The sequence below is a fragment of the Centruroides sculpturatus genome, unplaced genomic scaffold (genome assembly GCF_000671375.1).
Source record: "Centruroides sculpturatus isolate CEXI.00-Female unplaced genomic scaffold, Cexi_2.0 scaffold404, whole genome shotgun sequence".
Lineage (NCBI taxonomy): Eukaryota > Metazoa > Arthropoda > Arachnida > Scorpiones > Buthidae > Centruroides > Centruroides sculpturatus.
Window position 1 is genome coordinate 455,704 of NW_019384604.1, and position 15,290 is coordinate 470,993.

Here is a 15,290-nt window from a genome sequence, read left to right on the forward strand (position 1 = left end):
CGCGTTACATTCTATATATATAAGTATGAGTAAATTAGATCATTCCAAATTAATTATAACGACACATTTATTAAGAGTAGAAATGTATTTTACGTGTTATATTTATAAAAAAAGAAAAAGCATTCGTTTTATTTCTACAGAATAATTTGTAATCATTAAATAGTATTTTAATAATTGTAACAAAAATAAACTATAACGAATGTGTTAATTTTGAAGCATTTCACTCTGACTTTTAGCTGAATTGGATTTATTCCATATTTCTCCTACAACATGCGCTTATACTTCATAAATGTCCAATTATACATTGCTCGCTTATAAAATACGTTAATGACTTACAAAATGACTTATCTAAAGATATAGTGCGTGAGTACAACGTCCTGATAAACATAACTGTTCTGGAATTTTATGTATCAATGACATTGTTATGTGATGGCTTAAACAAAATTCCAGAGCACTAACTATCAATAATGGAACATACGACGCCTATCTCTTTAGAAAAAAACACGAATTTATTCCAAATAATTTCAATTTTAAAGATTGTTTTACCTGAGAAGGAAATACGTGCCCGTTGAACAGTGACTATAAATGTTGTCAATCAAATGATTTAATGCGACCGGCTGTTTAATATTCTGAAACGTTATAATTTATCATTAATTTAACTCTCCGTTACGTGTTTATATTAGAAAGTAATGTTAATTTTATTAAAATTAGAAAATACTTTGTCATGTTTTCATACAATTGAATTAAAGTTTTGACGTAATTGAAACATTTTTAGAAACGTTAATGTCATTCTATCAAAAAACATTCGAATAGAAGTATATGCCAATAATTAGTGGAAATATAATAATATTAATATTTATCAAACAATTGATTTTACAAGCGCTTCATTGATCCATTTTCCTTCAACAGGAACGTTCGATAAAAAAAAAAATCATTACGTATTTATTATTCAAACCACAAACTCCATGCACGTGGTCTCCGAGGACAAATAGCCAAGTGTATAACCTTTCAAATAAACATACATTTCTTTACTTTCAATATAATATTTACAAAAGTATCTTTGACAGGCGCGCTATATTATATTAAAGTCTAGGAAAATGTAGAACATTAAATTTCCACCTCGATTCAATCGAATGCTTTTTCTAAAAATCTTAGCATAAGCATTAATAAAACAATTATCACTTACATAAGATGTTATAGTTTAATTAAATCCAAGTGTAAAGAATGTACGGCTATTTGCTTTATGTTAAAATCATTGAAAAACATAACAGGCTCTGTCATATCTTTTAATACTATAAGATTGCGTATAGTTATCTGCGTATATAACTATATAAAGACTTAAATTTTGTTCAATGTCTTTTATTTTTTAATGAAAAAATATGGCGAAAGAGTTTATATTAAATTTATTTATTGACAAGTAGTATTTTCACGTTGGTGGGTAGCTTTCCTTCAACAAGAATATGAGGCCGTCTTTAATAATTTGATTTGTTCTACAGACGCATAAAATTTAACTGTCATTAAAAAAAATTATTGTAAAAAAGCAATAAATTCAGATAACGGTTAAAGTGATAAACTTCTACTCGTTCACTTTTCAGAAATAAATAGTTACACTTATGTTTACTTTTAGTTTACTTTATTTAAGATGCTTTAAATTTTTATTTGTTACTAATAATAAAATTCGAAATTCCTCTCATCTTAGACACTTGAAAACATGATTTTCTTTATTTGTAAAATAATTTTTAATATTTAGTTTCATAATAAATATCTTTTGAATTACTCTCTTTTATATATTGTTATGTAACTAATTTTATTTTTTAATATTTGTACTGTTTACTAAATTAATATTCATCAAATTATCGTAATTAAAATACTCATATTTAATGATGTCTACAGAGATATTTACCATCTAAATGCAACTACATTTCCTATGGGTATATTTCAGGACGTGCGAAAGACTTTCCGTAAAAAAGAAATTAGTACCAAAACTCACCACTATGGCGCATTTAGCGCTTTGAATCGTATGAGTTTTGGTTTTAGGGACTGTTAAAAAGTGTTGTTTATTCAGGAAAATTTGGCAGTCTTGAAAGATAGTATCGCATTCCACGTGAAAAGTATGACAAAGGATCAATTACAGTCGGTAGTTGAATACACTGTGCACTATCTATTCAGGTTTTACATGTTCAGAAATACGACATTGAGCATTATCCCCTGCATTGCTAGAGTTTCTGTACAGCGTGAGTGCATGTACAAATAAAATATTTGTTGCTCGCAGCGCCAAAACTGCCGTAGTGATGAGTTTTGGGACGATTTATTTTTCTATACCGAAATGATTTCAACATATTCTGAAATATCGCTATACTAAATTTCGTTGCATTTGGATTGCTAAATATCTCTCTATACGGCGTTGAATACAAGCATTTTTATTACGATCATCCGGTACTTTTGTAGAAAATATAATACTGGATTATTAATCGATGAGAAGGAAAACTTGTTTGTGTTTGATTGATCTTCCAATCGTGGGTAGCCAAGTGTCTCCGATCTGGAAAAGTAATGAAAAAATAACATGTAATTCTTGTTGAAAATTGGCGTTGTCCTCACTAAAAATGTGAACTGTTTTCGCATTTTTTTTCCTGTACGATAACGTAATACTATTATTATTTTTAAAACGTAATGAGTAATAAAATAATAGATTTGTAAGAAGTAATAATAAAATTTAAACACGCGTTACATTCCACAACTAGATATTTGCTATCATTATAATAGGTTTACTGTATTTTGGATGGCGATTCTGTGGAAAATCGAAAATTCTGGGAAAATTTATGTAGCTAATATGAAAATCAGGAACGTTTTAAAGAATTTACAGTGTTTCTAGCGGAAAAAATTTTCGACAAAGTCATCTTAATAAAAGTTAAATCATTTTGGAACATAATCGATCAGAAAATAAGAAAAATTCGGAATAAAAAGATAATCGAAATTCGAACTATCAATTGCAACACGTGATTAATTTCTTTCAAATCACGACTGTTCTTAACGAGTGTTGTTTTTACTTTTTATAATTTGACAAAATAGAAATATATTTTAAACTTATTTTTCGAAATTAAATAAAAAAAACTTATTATACAATATTTTTAATGAAAACATTTTTTTTGTGTAGATATTGAAATTTGATAAACTGTTGTTACTCTTCACTTTATTTTTATTATTATACGTAAAAGATTGATTAAATTGATTAGGGCCTATAAAAATATTTCTGAAGAAAATCATGTAATAAAATTTTGGATGCGTGCTATTTCCTAAAAACTCCTATTTTATTGAAATGTTTACTTGATTTCTTTCTATAAATTAATGCCACTAGCATTTCTTATTACTTAGTGTTATTCCTCGATTATTATAATATAAATTATTCGAAATTAGTTTTTTTCGATAAAATAAACACGATTGAAAATAGCAAAACGCCAAATATTTTTTCTGTGGATTACTTCAGCCTTTNTTAAAGGATTGATAGTTTGTATACAGTTAGGTTTTATAATCTACAATTTCCTATATCGTTTTCGTGACCTGAGTAATTACTAGACAGTTACTCAATTGATTTTAGAAAATATTAAATTACATAATAATCGCTATCAAAATTAAACAATAATTTTCAAACCATCTAATTGAAGAGTTTGAGGGACGAACTTTGCACAACCAAACATTCATTCTACATTCAAGCAATCTATTATCTATTAAATCTATTCTAAATACATTTAAATTTAAACTTTAACATTAAATTAATTCAATTTACAATTAAATACCCACTCTACTGTGTCTTTCAGGTACGGTTTGTTTCACTTGTACTAAACTTTTTTCCCTCTCTAATACTCTTTATAACTTTCTTTCATACCCATGGATGAGAGCCAGAAGATAGGGCGTTTGTCCCGAAAACGCTTCAATTATCAGGTTTTTGACTTCTCTGAGGTTTAAATTGTTTAATTGAATTATGGAGTCCTTGTTTCTTTGGGTAGGTAACAAAATTATAATTTTTCAATAATCGTGAATAGAAATAACAAAAAAATTAACTAAAAATTATAAAAAGAATGCATTTTAATTATATTTCTAATTTTTAAAATACAAGCAATCTCCAACTTTCGGACAGAATTAGTTTCTAAAAAATATGTAAGAAAGTCAAGCAATAGAGTTGCATATTATAAAAGGAATTCCCTTCCGTCTCCATAGAGCTAAAAACAAAAATCATAAAATTTGTTATTTAAGTAGAAAAGTTTAAATTTATACAATGAATATGTCACAAAGTGTAAAACATAATTGAAATCGTCAAAGATGTAGATTAAAGACAAAAAACGATAATAATTAATTTTCATAAATGACTTTTTTGCTGCCCAAACAGAAACTGGCAGAAAGTATCCCACACTATAAACCGAAATTGTTTTTTTTATTGACTGAAATATATGAAAGTACGAACTTTGCGCACGAAAATCGATTTAAAATTGTTATAATGCACCAAAGAACGAGTTTTACAGATGAAGATTGCCTGTAGTTTGATTTTATTAAGTGCAAATTAGCCAGAATCGAAATTCTATCCTAAATTTAAAGAAATTTCAGAAACAAATTTAATTCATATAATAGATTGAAAGTATTCTGATAAACATTTGCTGTAAAAAACTACGTAAAAGAGAAGCTGGATACAATCAAGTAACTGTTTTTGCATTCTTAGTTTTACATTGTAATTATTTATATGGATTCGTCACAAGTTTAAAAAATTAATACTTAAATTTTCAAATTGTTGATGTGATCTGCGCTTAAAAGATTTTGAAAAACTTTAACAAAAAATAAATTTAATAAATCGATATCAATAAAAAAAAGAAGTAGTTTAAATAATTATAAAACGTTCAAAATTAATAATTATTTAATATGTGCGTTGATATAAAAATTTAGTTACGATATTCGTTTATTATTTTAATCAATTTTATTTCTTTCTAATGAAATATTTAAATTTATTTTTGATAAAATATGGCTTTTACGAGAGGAGAAATTAATTCTTGTGTCATTTTGACTATTCAAAATCATAAGTTTATCTTAGATAAATTGTCAGTAATATTTTTATAAGGTGTTCAATATTCTAAAATCCTAGATACGGAAGATTATCAGGAGGATAAAAATATGCACAATAACGAAAATATGTTCAAAATTCTGTATTAATCATAAAATGCATTGCACCATGTCCATGCACAAGCGTGGTCCTTACACGCTTGCACATAGATAATTTCAATGTAAATAGTCTATTGTATAGAGCTATATCTGACTTTTATGCAAGGCCGTCAGGAGGAGAAAAACGGCGAATTTTTCCCTTCGAGCACGGGGGCCCATAGTTGTTCCTACTCCTATAAATTAATGTTGTTGTAATTTTTTTTTATTAGCTATAATTATTTAAGACTGCTTCTTATTAATAAAGAAATATTCTGCGTAGATCATTTGCTAAAAAAAAAAGGATCAAAAGACCCCGATAAAAAGCTAGAGGAGCCCGCTATATTCCGTGTCTCATCAAGCTCTCGACAGCCCTGCCTGTATGCAGTGTATTGATGTCCTTGTANAAGATTTAACCATATAAATATTGATTAATTTTAACATGAATCTAAATTTGTATAAATAAGACAGTTGTTTTCTTTGTGCCAGAACAATTAATTGACATTATATGGTGTATACAAAGGCTGTTTGAGGATGTTAAATTGAAAAAGAAGCATGCGAAAGTTTTTTATTACATACTCATTCAATATTAATTAGCATTGTTTTTAAAAGTTTTGGAAACCTGTTTTTATTTATGTAAAATATTTAGAATAAAATATTTGTTTATTATTTAGGAAATCTTGATCAACTTTCATGAAGTGAATAGTTAATTCAACTTTATTTTTTCTAATTATTGTTTCTTTTCCTTGTTCTTTCTATAGACGTTTGGTTCGATTAATAAATAGATCCAAAATATGTAGTATTTTATTATCTCTTGGAATTTATTTTTTAATTCTTTCTTTTATTAAACTTATGCTGTCTGTTTTTATGAAAGCACATGAGCCATTATACTGATATTTCAAACCCATTAAATTCTCTTATCTTTTAATAAAATTGCACTAACGATAATATTAAAGATTTATGACGTATTTTTATTACATATATATAATTTTATAAGAATCTATTTCTCTACAATTAATAAATGTTTTCTATTTCGAGTTCTAACGTATACGTTCAGTCAAATAATATTATTTAAATAAGATGGGAAAATATTTAGAAGTCTAATCTATGTCTTTCCAGGGATTATTAAAATATTATTAAAGTTTGTAACTATGTGTATATAGACTAATTGTTCGAAAGATTCTACTTATAATATATTTTTTTCGGAATAGTTGTTTTAAAATTACGTAGTTATGTAAGGAACCAAATATCATAATGTATTTCATATTTATATTATCGATCTGTGNATTGCGAGACTTGAAAATCTATAAAATTTTAGACTAAAGATTAACACTATAAACTTCAGGTGCGAGTGCTTAGACAGATATGAAATCTCTTCACTTATATTGATTAAATGTTTTCACGCATGAAAATCTCACATCTCTTTCGTGTTGAGAGAAACGTCAACTTTTTCTTTTCTTTTTTATTTTAATGGAAGAGTTGCATTTGAATAGGCCGATACGGTAAGAGAATTAGTGTGAGAAACCTGAATATCAGAGATTTTTATATTTGAATTTGGCTCACCAATCTTTATTTTAATGTTTCAGAAATATTCATGTCGGTTAATAAGTTTAAAATATTATTAAAGTTTGTAACTATGTGTATATAGACTAATTGTTCGAAAGATTCTACTTATAATATATTTTTTTCGGAATAGTTGTTTTAAAATTACGTAGTTATGTAAGGAACCAAATATCATAATGTATTTCATATTTATATTATCGATCTGTGTTTATTTATTGATAAATAACAATTTATATTCAGAAATAAAACATTAATCACAAAGATAAAGATTGATTGTGCATGTAAATACTTTAATATATACGGTTATAATATTAATGTATTTATATGTAGGTTAATCTATTAATTTTAAGGTTTACCTTTGTAAATATTAATAGATCTTCTCAATTCTTTGAAATTTAAATCACTTTTTAATTTTGTATGCAGTACCAGTTGCGAATTATATAATTATCATTGATGTAGGCGTATAATTTAAATATAATACAGGGTGGCCCAAAAAAAGGAAACTAAAGTGTAAGAGAGCAATACATTATACTCTTAACTAACAAGTAAATAATATCTATGTATGCTTTTACTCTGTGTGTACCTGTACAGAGTAAATAAATGTTAGAATTTTGAGTACACACACTGCTCTTTCCTACAGGATACTTTACATACATGAAGAATAAAATGTTACTTTTTTGAGGAATCATCCTACAGAAACTTCATTTTTCCATTTTATTAAAATATCAACATCAATATAATTGACAATATGTAGCAATTACAACAAGCATAAAAATGTCATTGTATATAATTTACATTACTGTTTAACTAACACACTAAATAACTCTATCGTAAAAACACTAAATATTAGTAATATTATCGATAAATAATTACGGTGTAGAAAGACAGTATTTGGATAGCCTGTAAATTTGAAATACACTATATTCTTGCTAAATGTAGGCTACTGATATTAAAGATTTTTATTGAAACTTTTTTATAAATTGGTGAATGATCTGTTAATTACAATAATTATTATTATTGTATGGTCAAACCCCGTTATTACGTTATCGCTTTTTGCGAAGTCCACGTTATGGGAAATAGATTTTTGGTCCCATGGACGAGTGAGGATAGTCGTTTCAATGTTAGCGAGTTCGGTTAATACAAATTTCGTTAATACAAATCGCCAATTTCCTTCGACTTTTGTATTAACGGATTTTGACTTTAATACCGCGATTTTCATATATTAAGGCATGTCATGCTCTTATTTATGCGGAAATGCAGTAGATAGCACAACAGCATAACACGTAGAAATATACGCGTAAGTTATAATGTATTCGCGGTTTCGCAATTCGTTGATTTTTACTTTTATGTTAGATGGAAAATTTTTGTACAAGTATTTCCTCCAGACTGTATAGCATTCACTCTTTTTCTTTCGGTTTTTGTCTTTTCTCTTCCGCAAACAAGTCAAAATTCTCTTGTTATCATAAAAAAATCTTCCTCCTCCATGTTTTTCAAGAATGCCTTTACTGTACTAGCCAATTAGGAACGCTTAATTGGAGCTGATGATTAAGTCTTAATATATTTAATTAAAATTAAATAATATATCGGTTAATTGAATTAATTCATACATTATTATTTTTAATGCTTTGTCTTAAAACAATTTCGTAATATTGATGATAATTTTGAAAATAACTTCTACGAAGAGGGAATAGTCCTATTTTCAATAATTCGACTAATGTGTTAGTAGACTATAGTATAAAATGTAAGTTAATAGTTAATATAATGTTAGTAGTTAGTATAAAATGTAATTTAGTGTTATATTTTGAAATACTACAGTTGTGTTTTAAACCTCACAGATACAAAAATTTTATCCTTATAAAACACAAAATTAATACATGAAATATATTTAGTTTTTATAATTATAAATTATATTTATTATTTTGAGCAAGTTATTAAGAATTAACGAAGACATTGCTGCTTTTGGATTAGTTTTATTTTCGATTTTCGTTAGGAACCCAATATGGTATATTCCTAATGTTCACTGATGAGAAATCATTGATATTCATAAATTTCAAACATTAATTAAACAATAAATTCTTTTTTTCCATTACGGATTCGAATATTTCAGAGCAGTTTGAACTTTTTAGGTCTGTTTGCAGTTTCTGTTGTTACTCCCGTTTTCGGAATACGTTTTTAGAAGAAGCGCCATTATTATTGAAGCATTTCATGAAATCCTTTTTAATTTCAAAAGTTAGTATTAAATTTACAATAGCGTCATCTTAACCAGAACGTTCCATAACATCAAATTTACTTTAAAATTTGTTAAAACATTAATTTTTTTAATATTACATGTATATTATATCCTACGTACAGTACAGTACCAATACACTAATTATCCATATTGATGATTTTTTATTAAAATGAGGTTTATGCGCGTTACCCGTTAAATAAATATAAATAAATACTGTCTAACATTAAATTCAAAATGTATAATATATGAAATAATTTATATTAGTTAAATTGAATATATAAAACTTTTATAATTTTAAAAAGCGCTTTAAATATATAGAAGATAAACAAAGCGATTTAAAGCATTTTTAATGAAGTAAATGATCAATTATGGAAAATAAATAAATGAAGAACTCGTCATGGAGTATTTAAAAATTCACATGGCTTTGATGATAATGTGAAAAACGATAAAAATAATTATTTCATAATTTAATGTGAAATGTTATTCTTTAAACCATTTAACAATTGTAATATTTTATTTAATTGGAGAATAATAAGAGCATAAAATTAATCTTATTTCCTTTATTTAAAAAATTCATTTATTCATTCCAGTTTAAAATGGTTTGAATAATTTCTTTTAATAATTAGAAAATGAGATAAAATGATTCGAAATAGCGATATCTAAAAAAGTGAATACTTTTCGTTTATCATAGCGGTATCATACGTTTTGTACTACTATTGTATTTACAGTACTTATACTGTCCTACCACATTAATATCCGGACAATCCTCTATGGATAGTGAATGAGGTCCCTTGCAAGGAGCACGTCACTGTCCCTGCTATAAATAGGCTCGTAAGGCTCTGATGAGATAGTATCATCACTAGGAAAAGAAGAAATCTCGATTAAGAGTTAACAAAGTTCCAGCACTGACTGATAATATTGTAGTCTCTCCAAGCTAGTTTTAGCTGGTCGATTGATCAGCTGAATATTACATATTATTTATTTATTATTATTTTTAGCTAGACTATGAATTGAGTGTTATAGTATGTGTATTGTTTTGTTGTTACTAAGTAATGATTTATAAGAAAATTTGCAGTAGCAATCAGCTAACATTGTAAGTTGTCACGTAAAATTTTTATCTGGGGAAAATATATAAGCAACAGCTTCATAGGTGACATTTCAGTAGCAGTAAAAATACCTAGATTCGACTTTTACCAATGTAATTTGCATAGAGTCGTCGAGAGGGGAAAACTGGGAATTTTTCCCCGAGCCAGGAAAAAACTTAGTGCTCGTAGTGATTCCTATAAAATAAACGTTATTTTTACTAAATAGATCTTTAAGGCTACTTTTTATTAATGAAAAGCATTCTACGTATTTCATTTGTTCAAAAAACAAGAGATTAAAGGGGCCCGTTAGAGGTAAAATGAGTCCGCTGTACATGGATCCCATACAAGCTCTCTACTGCCTAGATATGCAAACGGAAGGGACTAAGAGATTGGATCTTGCAAGAAATAGCAGATTCAGTTCCTTTACTCCGAAGCTAACGGAACATGATAGAAATCTACGAAGGCATTGTCTCAAGACACTCAAAGGAGACTTGCGATTAAACGAGCATCAGTAAAATGTACAGAACGATACATCATATGTGTTACTACGGTTATGCAGCCTTCCACAAGCTGTTAATCATGTCGACTAATGCCAAATGCCTGTTAGCACGGTGTGAGAAGCGTTGATCTTGGACCACAGATCAATGGAAAACTGTGCTTTAGAGAGATGAGTCATTGCACATAATATACCAGTCTGATCATCGTTCATGGGTGTGGCGGGTGCCGGAAGAGAGGTATATTCTAAACTGTATCGTTCTCAAAACAAAGTTTAGTGGCAGCAGCATCACGGTTTTGAAGCTGCTTCCTTCCTTACAGTCTAGCCGTCTCGAATAATTATGTATTACTAATGTTGTAGAAAGGTAATTAACAGGGCAGCATATCATATCACACTAGTCTTGTCACGGATTGGTTTGAGGATATGGATGTCAAAAGTTGGACTAGACGATCTAACCCGAACCCTATATTCCCGATTCCTGAACTGAACACTACAGAGAACCTCTGGTACGAATTGAATTGTCGGGTGCCTGCATAGAGATTTCTCTAAAATTATGAAGGCTCAACTGTCATTACTTTGAAGGTCAAATGGTGGAACATATTTCTGGATATTTTCCAAAATCTTATGGAGAATATGCCACAAGGACTTGCGATCATCATATAGGCTAATGATTCCAGCAAACGATATTAAATTATTTTATAATACAGATTATTTGTCTGAATATTAATGGTAGGACAGTGTATAATGAATATTCCGAGAGCATTAGTGCACGTGGCTTATCGTGAATAGTATTTGGTTTCGTACATTTAAAAAGTCTAATGATTTACGCTCTATGTTGCATAGAAGAATTACAATACTGTATTTGTTTCTTCATAAACGTTGGAGACTAAATATATGACTGGATTGATGATCAAAGAATAATAAAAAAATATGTTCAATTTAAGTCAGTTTGAGTTGTGACTCTTAATGCCTAAGGGATGCATTAATTTAAATCTTTTAAATAATTATTTCTGTATTCAGTGTTAAAAATATTTTGCGATACTTTTGCATAGTCTCTCTATGTAAAAAAATTAAAATTATAATAATATAAGAAATGGAATAAGATGCAAAAAAATAATCCTACAGTCCAAAGTTTCTTGAAGATTTCGATTATTTAAATCTAATTTTTATATTCTGTTTATATTTTACATAACAATTTTGTAGTTTTTAATAGAAAAATTGATAAATAATTTCTTATGTATTGCCTATAGAAGGAAAATTATTATTCGTAAAACAAGTTGTAGTATACTTTGGTAATGCGTTTTTGCAGCATTATTTAACTGGATATATATTGGGTGCTTCTAGGTGGCAAACATTAGTAAGCAAACCAATAACACAATCTGTTTCATATGAAATAATCTAAGTCATTGCTGTACTTAGTTACTTGCCAACTTGATCCAACTAATACCCAGTAGTTGTTTATTTATTTATTGTTTTGTTTTTGTAGTAAAAGTAGCTTACATACTTTTTCTTTTGATAATGCATACTATTATTTGTTTTCTGGCTGAAGTAATGTGCAAACATGAATTTTAATTCTGAATTTAACAGCTACCAGGTTACTAAATCAACTTTCGTATTATATATTCTAGTTCTTTTTTACATATGATTGACATATTTGAGATTATATATTGACGTTTATTAGCTGACAGATAAATAGAATACTCGATTATCATTCTTAATAAATTTAGAATGGCACGTAACTTAAAGGCTTTACTTTAAAGGATTGATAGTTTGTATACAGTTAGGTTTTATAATCTACAATTTCCTATATCGTTTTCGTGACCTGAGTAATTACTAGACAGTTACTCAATTGATTTTAGAAAATATTAAATTACATAATAATCGCTATAATAATTCTAATGGTACGTTTTTTAAATTTTCGAGGATTCCTATTTCAGTTAAGCATTTTTTTAAAAGCTAAAAAGTTAATATTTATAATTAGAAATTATAATAATCGTTATTGGAAATATAAAAAAAATTCAAAGTTAATAATGAAAAAAAATACAAAATAAAATGATAAAGGAAAGCACATTGATATTTTTTTTTCATTTGAATGCATTATTATATTAAGATTATTAGATCATAATATTCATAATCCTTCTAATGATAAATAAAAAAAATAATGTGTTACTAAAATTTTGATTGATGTAGACAAGCGATACGTTTTATCCAGGTGTTCAAACTCATTTTAATTAAGGGCTTACCAGTGACGAATGGATAAACTACTGAACATTGTGGTTGGTGTTGGTGTTGGGTTCGATCCTAACTAACGAACTATCCGTGTGGAGTTTTTTAGGTTTTCTTCATGTTACTAATACCTGAAATAAGGACAAGTTTTCCATAGAAAGTCGTCCAAAGAGGCCCTTCTCTTTGCAGATTACCCTTGTGTTTCGTTACATTATTCTATCAAACCAAGCCAAGCCATTTTAAGTATCCTTGGATACCATTGTCGAATTTTAATAAATTCCAAATCTATTAATATTAAATCGATTAATGCAATCGTAGGAATAACATTTCTACAAAACTTCTCGACAGCTGTCTCATTTAGATAGCAGATATTTTCAATTTAATACAAAAATTATTTTTCACTTTGGCTTATTAATATGACGCCGATATTTTTATTTCAAATTCAATGATATAAGTATTCCATTTCTTTTGATTTTATTGTAAATAGTTTATACTTGTAAAAAAGTTTTAATCGGCGAAAACTTAATTGCGCACCCTCTATCATTTAATTATAATTTTTTCTATTTAATTATATTCCGTCTTTATTACAGCAGTCAATTCAAAAAACATTTATTATAAAATGTCTGTTTTATTTAAATGTTACACAAAAATTTAGAACGAAGACGCGTGGCTATTCCTTGGCGAAGATTTAAGATTTAAAATGATCATAAGAACACTAAATGGATTATGGGATTATCACAACTACAATGTAAATGTGTCAGAACTGTCTGTAGGCCTACTTATTGCAGATAGCTAATTCTAAATTGTTTCGAGATGTTTGGGGGGAAAAATACGCGAGAAAAGAAAGTAATTATTATAAAATGTTTGACTAAAGTAAAGCATGTTTGCAAATTATTAAAGACTATAGTGCAAATATTTCTTTACACATGAACCTATGCACGTGCACACACATTATATATTAGCTTATTATTTTAAATTTTAATTTTGAATGTCAAAAATTAAGAGGTTTTTAATAATTAAATGTTAGTCCCGAGCGACGACATTTTTTAAGTCGTCGATCATAAACCTGTTAAATATAACAAGCGAATTTCAGTTAAATATTTTCTAAATTCAAATTCAATTCGTGGGCAAAACGATTTTCACCACTGGCAGGTAATATCCCAGTTTTTTCCTGTTCTCTGTTGCGGTTATAAATGATATTGGTGATTGTGTTTCTAGAAATGACAGAAATTTCTAGAAAGGCTATTCTGTTTTGATTATGGTAATTCTAATACAAAGTTTTGTGAATAGACTTTCTTGGCGTACAGTACATTCTGTTGCACAGAATTCAAGTCACATTCCTTCTACAAATATGATACGTTAGACAGAACTTGATAAAGCACCTCCGTATGATCAGTTTCTCTACTGGTGGAGTTTTGACTACGATTTTTATAAGAATTTTCTGGGAAAAATCTTGACCAATTCATTACTTGTGTCTGAGTCACTCCCCTATTTGGTCGTACAGCCACAACTTATCAATTTTCGCTTGTAAATGGTTTGTCTCCAATATTATAGGGTAGGATTAAATAAATTAGGCTACATCGTGTTAGAACAGACACTTTTATTCAACGATAAATAAAGCATTATTAGTAAAATTAAACAATAAAATAGGAACAATAAAAGCTAACAAAATTTAACTTTTTGGAAGTCATTTACGTAAACGAAATTTGAAATCGGACTTGTCAATAGTTACAAGAATCTTTCTATCCGAATACTTTGGAACCTCAACATTAAATACGGATAACTACATATGTAATAGGATCTACGTTACAATATTAGCTGTTACTTTTTCTAATTCGGAAGTATTTTAATGATGTCATTCCTTCTTTTATTCAATCATGAAAAAATGACTAAGTTTTTTTCTTTTCTATCCTGATTTTTGCGTTTATGTTTGACGTGTGTTGAGAGTGAGAGATCGAGAAATCAACAACATACAATAGGATTTTCGTAAAAGATACTTTAATGGTTAAAGTGAAGATCTAATTATCTAAGTTTGCCGATGCGAAATTTCCTGCTGTTGAAATAAGAGAATACAATGGCGAAAATTTCAGAGGTCAATAGAAGAAAATTATAAAGGGTGGCCTATTAATCACTTTATCATTTACAAATAGAATAATGTTTTTCTTTGTTAATTATCTGTATTTTTTTAAATATAATAAATTACAGAAAATGGAAATTTTTAAAAATATATATGAAAAATGATATGACGTAAATGGTTTCCATTTTTCGCTTCTTAAGCACGAGCTTTCCTACTGCATTTTCCATAACAGCTCTTAGCATGTTTTGCTTCAGCACTTGAATCTCTTCCCGAATGTTGTCTTTAAGCTGCTGGATGGTTATGTGCTTATTGAAATACACATGATCTTTTAGGTAACCCGAAAGAAATGTCTAGCGCTGTCAAATGGGGCGAGCGCATTTATGCTTTCTCCAGAACAATGGAACGTTGATTTCGGAAATAAAATTGGAGTTT

The 15,290-nt window shown here is 28.0% G+C and overlaps 1 protein-coding gene across 2 annotated transcripts in view; it reads left to right on the forward strand.

The window, feature by feature from the left end:
- Positions 1-15,290, forward strand: part of LOC111625124 (AT-rich interactive domain-containing protein 3A-like) — a 95,516-nt gene that overhangs the window by 61,208 nt on the left and 19,018 nt on the right. The gene's annotated exons all lie outside the window — the stretch shown is intronic.